The sequence below is a fragment of the Topomyia yanbarensis genome, chromosome 3 (assembly GCF_030247195.1).
Source record: "Topomyia yanbarensis strain Yona2022 chromosome 3, ASM3024719v1, whole genome shotgun sequence".
NCBI classification, from domain to species: Eukaryota; Metazoa; Arthropoda; class Insecta; order Diptera; family Culicidae; genus Topomyia; species Topomyia yanbarensis.
Window position 1 is genome coordinate 108846415 of NC_080672.1, and position 16431 is coordinate 108862845.

Genomic DNA, 16431 nt, shown 5'->3' on the forward strand with positions numbered 1-16431 from the left:
TAACCGTAGCAAGATAATGTTGCTGAATTATTAATGATTTATATTCTAGTTGGGATAGTTGATGTCAGTAAGGCTAAAAAAAATCTGATTGCGGTACCTGAATGTAAGTTTTAAAGAATATCAAAGTTTTATATGCGAAATAGAATTGCCACCTTTAAACTATTGTAATATATCCATGAATCAATTATTTACTTCTGGCTTATTGCGGCTTACTTATTGTGTGTTGCTTTTTGCTTTCTACACCTCTTTATGCGATAGAGGGCGACTATAGAAGAGTGAGAAATGACAGGAGCACCAAAAAGAATAAGCTTCACTAATAGGTAATTAGATTTGAAGGATAAAGAAACAGTGAAACATTTGGGATGCTACCATCAAAGTTCTGCGTTGGTGAATCGGTTAACAAAACCAACTAGTATCTTGCTTGATGATATATCTGTTCCATTTCCAAATAATCGTTTTCTAGCTTCAAATGTTTCAAATAGTAAATAGAATAAGTATCTCTAGAAAATATATTTCAAAAAAACATTTGTTCCCTTCCTGCGATAACATAAACGATCAGTGGTATCCGTATTGACGAGTTGATCTGCTGCGCTGTAAAATTGACGATTTCCCTATTCAATGTTGAAAGAAGCTGTCAATCGAAAGGAAACCAATAGGACTTACGATATATTCACATGTATCGGTTGTCTGATAACCCGCAGAGTGACGTCTCAATCGAATGCCGGCGGATATTACGTGGTCTCACAGAAGAATTTAACCCAGCATCCAGGCTATCAAAAACGCAACCGCACATATCCTTTCCTGTAAAGCCGGATGAATGGAAAATGCTATCGTCCGGAACCGTATGTAAATTTAGTGTGAAAAAGGAAAAATCATAAAATAAGAAAACTACCTCCTTTCTGTTGGGGTGGCATCATTCATTGGGTGCGACGTATGACTAAAAATGTTCATGCTTGAAGGGAGCAAGTGATAAAGAGGAAACCAGAAATCACTCATTCGGAAGCTGTAATATATGTTGTGTGATACCCTTCCAGGTCTGTACTGATGGTTGACGCCGAGTGGCAGGAGCATTTTTATAAATAAATGTTTATAATACATTCTGGACGGTAGCTGCATAGGGGGCAAGCCGGCTAAGCGGATGTAGTCCAACGAGTGAAAGTACATTAAATATTATGGCTATTACTATTTTTCACACGTCATAAAGTTTGCCTTCAACCGTTGTCGCTGGTGAATTCTATGTAGTTTTTTTTTGTGTGAAATGCTTTTTAAACCCTTCATGAGAAAATCGCAGAAATGATTCGGCAGTTACGGGATTATGGGAATATGTTTGGTTTTGCCTTTCTCATATAGAAAGGTTATGCAATCACTCTAAAAATCGTCAACCTAATCCCGGCCCAGAGGGCCGAGTGTCATTTGCCATCCGACTCAGTTCGTCGAGATTGGAAAATATCTGTGTGTATGTATGTGTGTGTATGTGTGTATGTGTGTATGTGTGTATGTGGAAAAAATGTTACATCTGTTTCTCAGAGATGGCTAGACCGATTTGCACAAACTTGGTCTTAAATACAACCTTCCCATCGGCTGCTATTGATTTTTTTTATTGATTGGGCTTCCGGTTCCGGAGTTACGGGTTGAAGAGTGCGACCACACAACAAATTCCCATATAAACTGAAATGAAAAATTGTCAAAGGGGAGGAAGGGAAAATTTCAAAATCGAATTTGCATTTTTGATGCCAAATGACTTTAATTTTTGACAAAAATTGACTTTTCTGGACTTTGGCATATTTTTGCCTTTCTCATATAGAAAGATTACGCAATCACTTATGGATGGGCCAATTTTTTTACCTATAAAGGCGTAGGGAGGAGTATGCAATTAGGGGTTGCTACTTTATAATTAAAACTAGTTTAAAATTTCTTAACAAGTTGAAAATTTTCGGTAGGGTCCGGACCCCCCGAATCTTCCTCTTTGATCCGCCGCTAGTTTCAAGCGATGTTTCAGTGTCGACACATAGTATCTCAAGATCTTGGCTGTCGATCCATTGAATGTATTTGCAAATCGTACTGAATATGTAATATACATTTCCATCATTCTATTGAACATAACCAGCCATGGAATCGTAGTTTGGACAAATGAGAAAGGCACAATTGCACCACTAGGTGAATTAAAACAGATTTTTATACGTATCGCGGCTGTCGTGCTCTCTTATAACAAACTTTATTAGATATGCCATACTTCTGAATTTTAAAATCACTACAAAATGGCGTTTTCAGAATATTAAAATTCTACTTGGTCACTGAGATATAGCGCAACACGATTATGACAAGCGCCAATTTCTCGATTGAACGAGTTGTGCTATCTTGTGCCATCAAAAAACCAGACAACAATCCTATAAGTATTTATACAAACTGACATGGAAGGGGGACAAACGGCGCACGAGTGAAACAATGTTTTATTGAACGGAACCAGCTATTAAATCATAGTTTGGATAAATGATTTAAACAGGTTTTGACCTTGGGTCTTTGTTTTTGTGCACCTTCGCAAATTCTACAAAAATGGTATGTAACGAAAAGTGGTCCAATTTTAAACGTATATAATTCAGCCATCTCACGATAAATTTTCAAATTTTTGGCACACATCGCTCCGAAATACTTTCTAAGAATAGATTCCAATTGATAAACCCAAAGATTTTTGATATCATGGCATTACAAATTTAAATAATGCACAACCTAGTCAAAATATCGCGCATTTACACACGGAAGATCGCGCTTCCCAAGTCCGGCACGACACATTTGTGTACGTAGCGCGTTACGCTTCTATAAATGACGTCATCATCGACTATTTAAAGAACGGAGCTCAGTTGCCTGTTGAACGGCAGGCGAGGCAGATCACTGCCCCCCACCCTCCCCTCTCGTCGGGCCTGCAACGTAAACCAGGATCCTGGCTCGAATACTAGCCGAGAAAGGAAAATAATTATCTTGCAAAAAAACGGAATATGAAACTGAGCGGCAATATGGGCGGTCACGGTACAGGCGTTCGACAGTCCCGAACCTGAGCTACGTGTGAACGCTGAAACACTTGAAACGAAAAATGTAACATTTGATTAGCTTAGCATTATGCAAATTTTGCCTTCATGTTAATCTATTTTGGTATGCACGGGCGGGTGATAATGTAGGCGATGTTATAGTGGCGGTGTGGGAGGGGGTGTAACCCCCCGTCAAAGTGGATTAATTTTGGGGGGCGGGGAGTTACGTTGACGTCTCTTTTTATGGATTTCAAGGTTTACTCACCTTTGTTGGAAAACTCCTGTAATGGTGATTGTGGCGATGCTGGTTCGGATACTTGGGTGTAAAGCACGCAGTATTCGGAAGATTCGTCAAATAATTCACTTTCTTCTGTGCCCATGCATTCCAGGTCGCCCATACATACTGGTTCTTTCGACCCTGTTTCCGACTCTGAAATTATATAAAAGTAGCAAAAAATATCAGAGAAAATTTGTGCTGCGCTTTGAAAAATCCGTTTCAAAATCTGATTCGGATTTAGTTGAAGCGAAGTTGCAAATACAATTGAGAAGTCTTACCAAGAGTGATACTCTCGTCCATCATGTTGACCATATTATTTGATATAACATTGCAAGAAAGCATTGATCGTTTCAAAATTGGTTCATGTGGATCGCGATCCTCCGGACATTCCCATTTTGTTCTTTTCAGATCTGAAATAAATAGCATCAACGTAATTTATATATTTGTCAAATATTGGAAAATTTTAATGAACTACCTGTATTTTTTGGACAAATTGTGGATTTGGGTGCGCACTTCGTTTGGCGTCAAGTGCATGTCGTGTGGGAATTTTTGCAGGTACCTCGCAAAGCTGCTACATTTTCGTTCCACACATCGATCACTCGAAAAATTTCGCGGCCACTTAATATTTTACAATTTTTTTTTACCGGTTTTGTTTTCACTCATGATGCGTGATAAGTTCGGAGCGCGAAGCAAATTCTTTTTAAAACAAAATTTATCTTTGGTCATGGCTTACTGTTTCAAACGTCAAAGTAATGGAAAGTAAAAGCTCTGGAGTTCACCACTGTCTGGAAATAGCGCTGGTAGCATTTCCATTGGTCGTATTTTGAGGCAGTACAACGGTCGGATACCATGGTACTGAAATCAATGTTGAATCAAGATACTTGCATGATACAACCGTGATTCTGGGTGACACACATATGACTTCATGGTGTACAGTGATTTTGATATCACATGTGTGTCATAAGGGGCCGTACACAAATGACGTAGCTTTTTTTTCTGTGATGTTCGACCCCTCCCTCCCCCTCGTAGCATTTGGTCACAAAATTGTAACCTCCTTCTTGTAAATAACGTTGCATTTCCCTACCCCACCCCCCCTGCGCAACGCGGCGAGGGATGAAAAAAATACATATGTTTATCAATTCTTTTAAATACATGTCCTTACAAACTTTAATCAATATTTTCATTTTAACAACAAACTGCGTACAAAATAAGTCCGTTCCATGACAAATATAGTGTTAATAGTTTTGTTTTGAATTTTATGTCATGGAGCATGAAATTCTAAGAAGCATAGGTTCATCTAAATTACTAAATTTTGTTTGGTTGAAACCGAACAGAAAATTTAATTCAGCTACCAAACTAACTAGTTAACAACATTAGCTAACTAATGTAGCAAGTTAAATCCGCATACAAAATCTTTTTGTTTTTTGCGAACTTGCAATTCTGCGCATTGTAAAATTCACCACATGAAAAACCGCGTGAAAAGTTACTTGTGTGAATTTAAATTTATTTATCTTGGAAACGGAGGAACATTAAATTGTTTTCTCTAATCAATAAGTTTTTTTTCAATGCTACGTTGCACAACATTTGACCCTACCCTCTCCCTCGTCACTTCGTCGCAAATTTCATATAGCCCACTACCCCCAAAAATGCTACGTCATTTATGTATGGACCCTTTAATATGTGCTTCTTATCCACGTATCCCATTATAGCGTTTAAAGCTGCATAGAGCAATAAAGTTATCAAATTTATTGTATACAAGGGCTTTATAGCGCTCTCTGCAACCAACAGCGGCGACACTATGCACTTTCAAAACCCACCTCTGTAAGTTGCTAGGGCGCTATAAAGCTCTTGTGTGCGATATATATTAGGAAGCTTGATTTTGAATGCAACATATATGAGAAAACTTGTATGCAACAAAATCTCTGTTCTGGTTGGGATACGATAAGCGTACAATTCTTCTTCAATAATTCATTATATAGACTTCCATCGGTGGTTGGTATTTAACCGTTTTGATTTTTGAATTTGGAGGAAAATAAATCATTTACATGATTAATTTGGAGGCAAATAACCCCACTTCAGGACTTACGAGAAATTACGAGTATAAAAAAATCGAGATTTCAATGTGCGTATTTTAAACATCAAATCTCCAAATGCAAAGCTTCGAATCACAATTTCTAAAAAACGCCAAAACAGTAGCTTTCTTGTGTCAATTTTCACTTTTCAATTTCGATCGAATTCGAATTTTCAATTTTCAATTTCGATCGCATTGAAATGCTGTATTCATAAAGTTGAATTAAAGTTAACGTTTTGTTGCAAAGATGTTCTATTGTCCCATGAAACTCAAACCTATTAAAAAATCCTTTAAGTGTGAAAATTGTTCAGAAGGGATCCACGCATTGGTCACCTGTTGACCGTGCTGAACAAAACGCTGTACGCCGTAAGATGCTGAAATTCGATGATTTTGCAACACCGTATGTTTAGGGGAAAGTCAGCTCAGTAGTTAAATCACAAAACTGTTTAATATCCTAGACTCTAGAGTAACATTAGTAGTATCGTAGTTATTTGATATTTTTGTGTACTACATATCAGTAGATACTAGAAATGTCGTTCTTGTGCGTTGTTAGAATTTGAAGTTACAGTGACACAATCTCATATTCGTACACCTATAGTGTATATGTTTAATATTGTTTCACAAACGTTTGCGCTATTTAATGTAGGTATTGTTTTGTAAATGTGATAGTAGAATCATCATCTGTCATTTTCTTATCATTTGTAATCTAATGTGTGCAAGTTTCCGCACACTACACATAAAAAATCATTACTTGGTGTGAAAATGGCACAATTTCATATTCGTACACTTTTGAAAAGTCATTTAATTTGTAACTTAAGACCTGTCATTTCTTTATGTTTTTTGTTTTACTTTGAAAAATAGATTTTATGACTACATGTTCAATGGGAAAACGTTCATAGCAGCAGTTTCCTCAACACTAGTTCAAGAAATTCTCTCAAATTAACGTAATGGTTAAAAAAGTAAACTAGCTGCCATTATGGGACGGAAACTAATTATTATTCACCAAAATGAAGCTAAATTACTTCATAAAGTCTTTGAAATTGTTCAAAGGTTGCGTCCAACTATTAAACATGTTGTTAAAAACTTTGATTTGGCGAAATGCATAACAGATATAGCGGAAAACTTGAACTGTAAAAAAATTACGATGAGGGATAAACAATTTTTAATAAGAAAAATTTGGGAAAATTGAGTAATTAATGTTATATACATGGTAAATAAATTGAATCATAGCATTTAAGTATAAGTCTGCTCTGGTACGGCTCGTAATGGACGGAGAACGGACAATTACAATGACTGTGTTCTGAGCAAGAAGCTGTTCATCAATGAGAAGAACAAAGAATTGATTTTTATACACTAAACAACTTTATTGGAATATTGGAAAGATGTTAAACTTTGTCTACGAGTCCAAATTCAACATCTTTGACTCAAATGGCTGTTGTTTTAGGTGGAGAAAATCGAACTCAGACCTGGACGTAATAGTCTTATAACAGCAGCTAAGCGCAGGACAGTGGAATTATTGTATGGGGTATTATATGTCCACTAGAAGTGTTAGAAATTTGGTCTTCATTGATGGAATGATGGATCAGAATGTGTATTTTAATATGAATATCTTAAAATAAATTTTAAAGCAAAGCTTCCATGAAACGATACTTTTACTAAAAAATGGTGGACATTGAAGAACCTAAAGCATAAGGCGTGCAAAAAACGTTTAGAGGGAATTTATAATTGTTTAAATGTTATGGATTCTCCACTGCAGACCCCGTTTATTAAATGATTAGAAAAATAAATGGGAGTATTTGGATAAAAAGTGCAAAACTATCCGGATTATAATGAGAATGATCTTAGAAACTACTATTTAGAAGAATGGGATAAAATTTAAGTTGAATGCACACAAAAACTAGTGGTTAGCATTCCAATATGATTGAAAACTGTAATTACAAACAAAAGGTACCATATTGAACATTTATTATAGAAATTTCAATTGATTTTTGAAAAAATATGTGTACTGTACGAATATGAGATTGCGTGTATATTTGACTATCTTTAGAATTATGATTTTTTGTGAAAAAATGAGCATTTGTAGTACAAAGATAATTATTGTATCTTTCTTATGCTGTCTAGTAAACTATTTCTACATAAATAAAATGTCTCGTGAACTAATTTTTTACTTGTAAAATGCAGATAAGCATTCCGCACAGCGGTGTACGAAAATGAGATTGTGTCACTGTATGTCAGTTATGCTTTCGCTGTAAGCAGCATGTAGAAATATTTGGTGAATCGAACATTAATTAGTGTTCTCATGAAAGCCCTAGTAGTCGCTTGCTTTCAATTTGATCCTTCTAACGCAGCAGCATAAGATAAAAAGTAGGTATCCGTTTCCTCTGAAGTTTTTGATGGAAATTGGATGAAGTTTATTCTCTGAATATTTGCATTTATGGAAAGCATGTAAATAAAGGAAATTGTAGCCTTTTATATTGCTTCGGGCAACTTGTTTCCAATGTTGCATCCAAGAGTAATTTCTTTTTCTTTCTCACATTTGTTAGCCAAGCAATCAAGGACTTAAACCATTATCACAGCGCCACCTATTTGTCAAGGTCAAAACGAATATGCCACCCTTCAAACGTTAAGTTAAGAGTCTGTATGCAGTGAGTTATCTTTATTTAAAATTTCATCATTCCAGTTGCTCTACGCTAATCAAAATGAATAAACTATTGCGAATTGGACCCCTAAATAGACTCACAGCAAAATAATTTTGTCAAACGAAACATCCACAGATTGGTTGTTGAGGTGAAAAACAAAAACAATATTGAACGCACTTTCTAGGATTGTGCAATAAGATGTTCGGTTTGTTTATTTGCTGTCCCCGTGCAGTTTGGCGTGAGGATTTTTATTTTGCTGCTTTTAAAAATTTGCACGAAAGTCTATTTACGGACGAAACAGGCAATACCACAGATAACAGACGTTTAGGCTCGATTTGAATTGTGTGTAAATACCCGCTACTGAGATTCCGAATAAATCAGACGTTTGAAACACGTTTGGCAAACGTTTGTAGATGGCGCAGTGATCGATACAATGCAGTTAGAATGCAGCTGTCAAACACCTATAGCAAACAGTTGCGCAGATGGCAATAGTGAAACAAGTTCCAACGTTTACCAATTTGAAAGTTTACACAGGTTTTTGAAGAAATTTTGTTCTAGCCTAAACGTCTGTTATCTGTGGCAATACTCTAATACGCAACACTTTCCTTAAGCGTCAATCCCGCGCTAGCTTATCCGTGCTAAAGACGCTGAAATCCTCTGGATAAAGACTCGCCCCATCTCTATCTTATTCTTATTTATCTGTAAGTGTCATTCCAATCGAGCACGAGCAGGCATTGTAATTCTCTCTCACTCACGCGAGAAGAAGCTTATCCGATGTCCAACTTTTCCGAGATAAGATGAGTCGCAAAATTCTCCGCCTCCACACATAGCGTGAGAATGATTTTCCGGATAAAATTTATTTGACTTTTTCCTTCTCACCGGAGAAGGTGATAAAATTTTAATTTCGTGGAAATCAATAAAAACTTCAAAAAATACACTCAATTGCAAAGAAAAGCGGCAAAGAAGTATGATAGACTTGTTTTTTCGTGTTTTGGAATAACGACAGGAAAGCATCGAGCAAAAAAAGGATACCATGATAAACTCATTCACTCATTCTCCGACTGTTTTATTTATCCGGAGAAATAACACGTTTTATTTATCCGGAGAAGTTGTGTGAGTGCCAATAACTTTTCGTGTGAAAATGTGAGTTTTTATTGTCGCAGTAGCAAACTATCCGGGCGCATTTACTCATATGAGCGATAAATGCAATGCCTGAGCACGAGACTTGTCAAAAACACTCAATCTGAAGAAAATCGTTTCGAATCCTACTGGAACGAGGGCCATTGACAGGTCTCGTGCTCGATTGGAATGACACTGACAGATATTTGGTATACAAACGATAGACGTGTCGAGTCTTTATCCAGAGGGATTCAGTGTCGTCAATTCGTGCCATCACCTTAGTGTCGGTTTCTGATAAGACGAAGTCGAAACGCAAGCTCCATAGCTAAATTTGGAAAGTATTTTGTTTCATTATTTATAACAATAACCACCTATCGGGATTCCAAAATAAGCGAAATAAAAAAAAATACAGATAAATATTTTGGTGTACGTTTGAATGCTGAGTTGAATAGCAAAAATTTAAATTTTGTAAGCTATTATATATGGAGGTTTCTAATATTGCAAGAAGTTTTATAACGTAACACAACTAATCATTTGAAAAAAAAAAGTTGATTAACCCTTTAGAAATAACAATACAGAATCAAATATTCAAACAATATTATTTAGGAAATCAAGTTTTCAGTAAAATTGTTGAGAATGAGATTAGAAATCAAAAAACAACTTTGTTGAAGGCATAAGAGCTCTATGTATATTTACGAAGTTTGATCAAATCCAATTTTCTTCACAATAACTTTTTACTGTAGACTCATACTAGGCTTAAAATGTGTAGTTTACTGACTTAAACAACTTTGCAGCAGATGAAACAACTGCAAGAGTTGTCGTAATATTGTTTATTACAACAAATTGATATAAAGGGGCTTTTACCACAAATAACTTATTGTATCTTGAATTCTTGAACATTTTGTGCAATAATGTCTTTTACAAAGTTGTTTGTAACATATTTATCAACAACTTTACTGAAGATACCAGGTCTCTAAATACACTTTTTGAAGAGCTGATTTTCCATTAGGGTTATTTTAATCATTTGAAATAAGTATTACTATTTTTCACAAAAAATCCACCATTATATCAGTAAAAACCTCCTCATTGAACCCCTCATTATCTCGAAAACTTAACATAGGGGTTGGGTATTTTTCATATTTTTTTAAATAAATCAGTCAAGTAGTTTTTGAATAGCAGTTAACACCGCAAATCGTGTTTTTTCAGAGACTTTCTACGGAAAGCTACGTCACCGAGTCGCTTGTCGATATTTTTGCATAAAAAAATTACAAAATGTTATTGAAATGATACATTACAATATACAAAAGTTTTGATCAATTCGCTTCACCCAGATTTCTGAAAAAACTCACAAGAACCCTTACCTCCCCTTAAGATATCTAATTAACACTTTCTTCAAATATTGGATATCACATTCACATATTGATGCAGTTAATTATATTACATTCAAGCGCTACGAAAACGGCGAACGGTGGGTAAAATACCACCATTGTCTAAGGCTTTCCTTTTTACTATCGCTTTGACGTCGATAAAGTAGTTTTTGTACACTGCTATTAACTAAACCAGTGGGTTTCAACCTTTTTAGTTTCATGTACCCCTTTACGAATATTCATCCCCATGATGTACCCCTTTCTGAAAATTGCTTACAACACACAGAAAAAATGGTAAAAGCTCTTAGCAAAACACAACCAACGCCTACTGTTAGTTAAAAACATAACTTTCAATCTAATCAATAATAAATCAAGAATCAAATTAAAAGTTTTACTTTTAAATTGATACTGTGTGCATTATTCTGCTATCAGAAAAAAATTATCTTCAAATGGATGTAAACCATAATTCTAGATAAACATGTGAAAAGGGCCTAAGTGCAAATGAGAGCCTCTGTTTTTCTCTTCCATCATTAACTCCGCTCGCTTTTACGATGGTCTCTTAATTCTTAGCAATTGATGAGCTAAACACAGAGAGGCTCTCATTTGCATTTAGGCTCTTTTCACGGGTTTGTCTATAATTTTCCAATTCGAAACCTGTTCCTGAGCACGCTCAGTAACTCAGTAAGTATCTTAATACACACAAACTGGAATAATATACTTTTTAATGACATTCTATTACCTAAAGATTACTGGGTAGGGAAAGTTATGAAAATTTAGAGCCATAGTACTCAAGTGAGAGCAAGGATGTGAAGTATACAGATTGGAGAACTAGAAGTGACTACCCTACCCAGTAATCTATAGCTATTTGAATGTCGTTAAAATGTAAAAAAGAAAATGTTACTACATATAGTCGAAATAAAAAAAAACGAAAAAGTGAAAAAATATTTAAAACAAACTTCCGAGGGGAATGTTAGGATAACAATTTAAAATTTATCCAGCATAATTCACCCCCTAATTTACTTCTATGGGTTTAAATAGATAATTTTAACCGAGCTTCGTTATAACAAAAAGTTTTATTGTTGAGTTATTGTACACTAATGATAAAATGATTATCTAGGTATGGTGAAATAATTTTTAAGTAGAGTAGAGTGGGGTCAAGTAGGTCAGTTTTTTTTTTGGCGAACTCGTGCGATGGTATTTTTGCACTCGTTGGAAAGGTTATACATCTGGCAACGTTTTGGCAATGATTTCATGCCTGGCTAATTATTTTTCAAGCTAAATACAATAAGGGTACGTTCACTATATTCGAAATTAAATAAAATAATGTACACGCCTAGAAAATCAGCGCTTCAAATTTTATTAGAAGAGTATGAATACTGCAGATTATTTAAAAATTAATAGAACAAATAATAAATACAATCCATTGACGTGATTCTGATAAGAAACTGAGGAAGTGGCAAATGATGTGAAAAATCATGAAACCGCTGAAGGAAATGTCGAAAATACATACTTTTTCAGTTGCTGCGTCGGGTTTTGTTGCGAATGACTTCTTCGGTGTCCTCGTCGTCACCAGAGTGTGGAATTGAAGCTGTGCATTCTGGCTCACATGGTTGCTTAGCTGTGCGACTATCACGTTTGCACTTCGGAGCATTTTTTTTTTATTCCTTCCCTTCTCTTTTTCGATCATGTTTTTTCGATTATCTACACGGTGCTACTGTGATTTTGTACTTTTCAAGAGACTTAGTATAGGTTGTAGCTCTCATTAAATGCAACACAAATCAATGTATGAAAAATGTTGTATACCTTCAAAATCCTGATCTATAGCAAAAAAAGATTTTTCGAAACTTTCGGCCCTAAAAATTTTCTCAACCGATTTTTTGAGTGATTTGGAAAGAAGAAGAAATTTCCTTTCCAACGGTATGTTATGTTTTTTTGTTAAAAGAACTATGCAATTTTAGGATAACAATATGAAAGTTACCATTATGTTGCGATTTTTTTATTAAAAATATAAAAATTGCTCAAAAAATGGCTGAGTTATTAATTTTATTTCCAAATTAGGAACCTGCTCGCATGAACTCTTAAGGGATTAGTGAGGTATTCTATCTTCCGATATTTTATCCAATTTCATGTTCAAAATTCACACACATACTTTTGAATGTATATTTAATCGAGCAAAAAGATCGTTTTTTGACAATTTTCTATGAGACCGTTTATGCGAGCAAGTTTCTAATTAGGGAATATAATTAAGAACTCTGCCATTTTCCAACCGATTTTGATCATTAATAGGTCGTTGGATACGGAATTAAATGTTATACTTAAATTTTCATTAAAACAAAGACGCTCTCTAATAAAAGTGTTTAGCAATTTGCAATTTTAAATGAATATTTTTTCTATTCATCACGAGTCGCATCAGGTTCATTTTCAGCCGTCAAAAAAGAGCTTCGATTATTTTTAGCTTTGCTTTATAGTAGTGACCAAGATATCGAAAAACTAACACAAAATTCGTGTTCACCATTACTTTTTACGTAAGAAAAACTCGCGTGAAATGTACTGAGGACGTTTCCCAGAACAACACACGAAAAAATGAACGGCGTCGTAACTAATACAGCTGATCCACGATACCAGCCGAAATGATAGTCGTCAACAATTTTCTCTACCGTGTACATAATTCACGTAACACGAGCGACCTCTGCAATAAGATAGCAAAGACAATGCCCTATATCAATTGTCACCTCATACCCCTGTGACCCCATTCTACTCTATATAAAAATCACTTACACGTACCATTTTAAACATTACAATAACCATTGCCAGTATAATAGAAAATAAACGAACTATTTTCAGTATTGTTTGTCGGAAATATACCGTAGATTTTTCTTTGCATAGTTCTTCGCTAGAAAACTTTATTTAAACTATACAATAAATTGTAGATGCTCCGAACTAAGCGACTATATGTGGCAATGTAGGATAAAAAGCCTATTTTCACCATACTAAGGAGGGTACCTCACTAACTCATTAATTACTCGGCCTACAAGCAATGGAATGCGTACAAAATGGCATTAATAGCTTTGCTTCGTTGATTAAATCCAAGATAATAACACAAATGCGCTGAAAACAGTGAAATTCTCGTGTTTGAGCGCAACGAAAACTCGAATCGAGTGCCCCTATTGTTGCGCTACCATTTGACTTGCGTTGAAGAAAGATGGTAGTCACTGCTCTACCCAAACGGCTTCAAATGGGTAGGGTGATAATAGAAACATGGCGAAAATAAACTCATCAACCTACATGTATATTTCACAATTTTTTTTTTGAAAATCGACGTTTTTTATTGTATCCGCCGTCATATTCCTTAAATGGTTATCGGAATGTAATAGAATACCCCAAATATTTTGCGGTATGGTGTGTTTATTGTCAACTCACAACATGACAAATGGTAGAAAAACAATAAACAAATTTTTCGTTTATGATTCTCATTTATGCGGGTGGTCTCATTAGCAAATCAGACTTTTGGATCATGCGGGACCTCGACTAGCGAGACGTTTGACCAATTGTTTGCTTTAAAGCTCAAGTAGTGGTTTAGCTGTTGCTCTAGCGTCAATCCGCTGCCAAGTCAGTGCCAGATTCTGATGAGACGAAACCGGAACACAATCCATGTCGTACTAAGTAGTAGTACTATAGTTGATTCGAAACGGAATATACATGCATACTTCTTTCATATAGAACACATGTGAGAAGTTGCATCCGAATCAGAAAATGTTGTGGTTAGCCTTCTACTGTTCTAGTAGTACTGCCCCAAGCCGATAACTCAGTTCGGTAGCATTCCGACGCAATTACTTGTGCACTCTTGCATGGTTCCCGGACTCGCTGGCAGTGGCTGTGACAATTTCGCCAGCTTCTCCCGATGCCAGACTGAAAACAACGAAAACTTTCCTCATGATGTTGAGTTCGAAGCCACATTACACAAGTTTTCCACGGACGAGCTTTATCTATCCACTCTACAGTGTGGTTTGTGTGTGTGTGTAGTTCGGGTTTCGAATCTCGAACGGACAAACTTGCAAACTATTTGCCCACAGAAACCGACGACACTCTTCGAGTGAGTCTGGTTTCTATCGACCAAGCACATAGCACGACCGTTGAAACCAGACACGAATAGTAAGTGTAAGGAAGTGCGTGTCTTTCGAGCTGAGGGTGGCAGAGGAAAAACCATTAAAACACGAAGAAAACTTGAACTGAAAGTTGCTGATGTATGAATGGAGAAACTTCTCTTTCTTCTACTCTGTAGAGTTTTTACTTTTGAGCATAAAATTTCGACATCGGCTGCAGCAGAATGAGTGTAAACGCAGCGCGAAGTAACAGGTTGGAATTAGGTTTGTAGGTGTAGATGTACAGTCCAGCTGGTAGGAAAAATCGATCGCCCAGAGAATGTGGGTGGTATGATGGAAAAAATAATACCCTACTCATGGTGCGTAGACAAACCTAAATATCTATAAAGCTTACGTACGATGTGAGAGCCAGCCAGCTATCGGTTTACTTTATGTGTCGAATGGTAGCCAGCCGCATGGACTAAACACTGTTGCGTATCCCGAGGTTGGATTATTTATAGTTTCTTTTAATAGGCCTCGGAAAGCTGCTTTTATGGGTTTAATTTTGCAGCTCACTTGATTATTGATTATCACATTAGACGAATGATTAAAGTTTCGGAACGCGACTAGAGGTGGTAAGGTGGGGTTTTATTTATACTTAATATTCGTCCAAAAATAAACAATTGATGGCATTGTACTCTGGGTTGATAGAGAGCCAAAGTTAACCCGCAAACGCTGTTGGATCCGTCATGAGGTGCGAAATAGTATTCCATCTTACTAAGAATAATTGGAGTTGGTCTTGATGGATAGCAGACATCTGCTGATTGAATGCTTATTTCCAAATTACCACCGTTGTTGTAACAATTATCAGAATAAAAGCTACACAGAAAAAAATCCGTTCATAAATTCATGAAAACGAGATCACGATTTCGTGAGCTGAAATATTTACAAAAACCGTGACAAAGTTCCTGAGATCATCAATAATAATCCTCGTATTCATGAGACTATTTGTTTCTAAAAAACTAGTTCGCGTCGAATATATACATGGTGTTACATTCGAATGTTTGGTAGGGATACTGCGGTTGTTCTCTGGACATGTTTAGTTTTTGTAGGGATCCTTGTTCACAATTTGGTAATACACAGCCGACAGTTCGCGATTTTTGTGATTTCTCATCAAGTTACCATTATATTTTATTCATGAGTTTGCTATTGGACTTTTCTGTCGGAGTAGCGTGATTTATGTTCATGATTGCAGGATCTGTCACGGTTTTCGTAATTTATATTTCGTGGTATTTTGATCAGATTATGATTAATGCTCTTGATTTCAGAATCTAGTCATGATTTTTGGGTGAGCAATGTGATTTATGTTCATGACTTCAGAATCTTTGTCAGAATTTTTATAATTTCTATTCATGTTATCGTGATATTTTAGTCACGCATAGTGATTTATGGTAATGACTTTAGGATCATAGTCATGAATTTTCATATTTAAATCACGAGTAATATGTTTTATATTCTTGATTTCAGGACCTTAGTCACGATTTTTGTAGTTTTTATTCACGGTATCCTGATATTTTAGTCACTAGTAGTAATTTTTGTTCATGATTTCAGGATTTTTAATATTTTTGTCACGAATAGTATAATTTATGTTCTTGATTTCAGGACCTTAGTCACGGTTTCCATAATTTATTAGCTCGTTATCATGATATTTTATTCTAGAGCTAACTTTCGAATTTGACACGTGGAGTGACTGAGAATATAAAAGTTTTGTATTTACTTATGTCTGAATCAGTGTTGCCACAATTAAATCTGTACCGGAAGTTTTTCTTTTTTTATATCTGTACTCTTCTATA

General features: G+C 35.7%; 1 pseudogene; it reads right to left on the minus strand.

The window, feature by feature from the left end:
- Nucleotides 1–16431, minus strand: part of LOC131687132 (uncharacterized) — a 166206-nt pseudogene that overhangs the window by 139294 nt on the left and 10481 nt on the right.